We start from the raw sequence: 2500 nt of genomic DNA, 5'->3' as shown, positions 1-2500 counted from the left end.
ACACCTTTCCTTACAACAATGTGTACCTTAACCTAACCCGTATTGTACCTTAACCTAACCCGTATTGTACCTTAACCTAACCCGTATTGTACCTTAACCTAACCCGTATTGTACCTTAACCTAACCCGTATTGTACCTTAACCTAACCCGTATTGTACCTTAACCTAACCCGTATTGTACCTTAACCTAACCCGTATTGTACCTTAACCTAACCCGTATTGTACCTTAACCTAACCCGTATTGTGCCTTAACCTAACCCGTATTGTGCCTTAACCTAACCCGTATTGTGCCTTAACCTAACCCGTATTGTGCCTTAACCTAACCCGTATTGTGCCTTAACCTAACCCGTATTGTGCCTTAACCTAACCCGTATTGTGCCTTAACCTAACCCGTATTGTGCCTTAACCTAACCCGTATTGTGCCTTAACCTAACCCGTATTGTGCCTTAACCTAACCCGTATTGTGCCTTAACCTAACCCGTATTGTGCCTTAACCTAACCCGTATTGTGCCTTAACCTAACCCGTATTGTGCCTTAACCTAACCCGTATTGCGCCTTAACCTAACCCGTATTGCGCCTTAACCTAACCCGTATTGCGCCTTAACCTAACCCGTATTGCGCCTTAACCTAACCTATATTGCGCCTTAACCTAACCTATATTGCGCCTTAACCTAACCTATATTGCGCCTTAACGTAACCCGCGTTGCGCCTTAACGTAACCCGCGTTGCGCCTTAACGTAACCCGCGTTGCGCCTTAACGTAACCCGCGTTGCGCCTTAACCTAACCCGCGTTGCGCCTTAACCTAACCCGCGTTGCGCCTTAACCTAACCCGCGTTGCGCCTTAACCTAACCCGCGTTGCGCCTTAACCTAACCCGCGTTGCGCCTTAACCTAACCCGCGTTGCGCCTTAACCTAACCCGCGTTGCGCCTTAACCCAACCCACGTTGGGCCTTAACCCAACACACGTTGGGCCTTAACCCAACACACGTTGGGCCTTAACCCAACACACGTTGGGCCTTAACCCAACACACGTTGGGCCTTAACCCAACACACGTTGGGCCTTAACCCAACACACGTTGGGCCTTAACCCAACACACGTTGGGCCTTAACCCAACACACGTTGGGCCTTAACCCAACACACGTTGGGCCTTAACCCAACACACGTTGGGCCTTAACCCAACACACGTTGGGCCTTAACCCAACACACGTTGGGCCTTAACCCAACACACGTTGGGCCTTAACCCAACACACGTTGGGCCTTAACCCAACACACGTTGGGCCTTAACCCAACACACGTTGGGCCTTAACCCAACACACGTTGGGCCTTAACCCAACACACGTTGGGCCTTAACCCAACACACGTTGGGCCTTAACCCAACACACGTTGGGCCTTAACCCAACACACGTTGGGCCTTAACCCAACACACGTTGGGCCTTAACCCAACACACGTTGGGCCTTAACCCAACACACGTTGGGCCTTAACCCAACACACGTTGGGCCTTAACCCAACACACGTTGGGCCTTAACCCAACACACGTTGGGCCTTAACCTGCTCTGTAATTGTCATACGACGCGTTAAATTAGTGTAGTGTTGCCTAACTGCAACCCCCGCAATATAGTTTGCTACCCGCACTGCCCGGTCCCCAGAGTATCGCTTCATGTTAAACACCTTGCAGCTATACACTGTAATGCGGATGGCAGCAGGACGTACATGCTCAATGCCCTTCGCAGTTGTTCATTGGCATTCGCATGGCGAAGCACAGCCTACGTTGTGGTACGGCTTGTGTCAACTGTCCGCTGATGTTGTACGTCCAAATCACACACTGTACTGCACATTGGTCCTCATGTACTGAATGATACATCGTGGTACATGTGTGACCGTACCACGACTGCGCCAACAACGGCGAACCATACGGTCCAAATATTGTGCACTCAGCTACGTGTCGTCTCCCTATAAGAGCTGGATTGCAGTATGGTATGCCGTGGATGGCGATCAGCATGAGCCGTCTGTTGATGTAGTGGCGCGTGTTGTCAGACGTAGTCGTCTCTTCTCACTCACCGTGATAGCATGGTGCACTGCGTTCCACATCTGCGACATGCGACAGAGGCCGGTTGACAGTCGTTCGCGCAATGGACATCGCATACGTACGGGGGCCACCTTCCACGTGTTCGCGAAGCGTGCACATGTTGTTGCGTGTATGTGGGCAGACATAGTGTGTCGTGACACCTGACACAGGCATGCAACAATCGTTGAATTTGCAAATGGCGATGGACGTCTACGTTTGCTGGTGACGTTACGCAAATGAACAACTGGTAAACCGTTGTGGTGCGGTTGTTCTCGCTAGAGGTGAATCAGTGATGGCGACGATCGGTTGAGCTACCAACCGGTTGTTTCAGCGATACCCACCATGCCCACGAACGTGAATGGCATGTGGGTGTGAAGCGATACGCGGCGGTGGCTGGGTGGGACCGTCCCCGGCCGGTGAGGGGGGGCCTCCC

This window comes from Schistocerca americana, unplaced genomic scaffold (assembly GCF_021461395.2).
Source record: "Schistocerca americana isolate TAMUIC-IGC-003095 unplaced genomic scaffold, iqSchAmer2.1 HiC_scaffold_536, whole genome shotgun sequence".
NCBI lineage: Eukaryota > Metazoa > Arthropoda > Insecta > Orthoptera > Acrididae > Schistocerca > Schistocerca americana.
Note: the sequence above shows the minus strand (reverse complement) of the source record.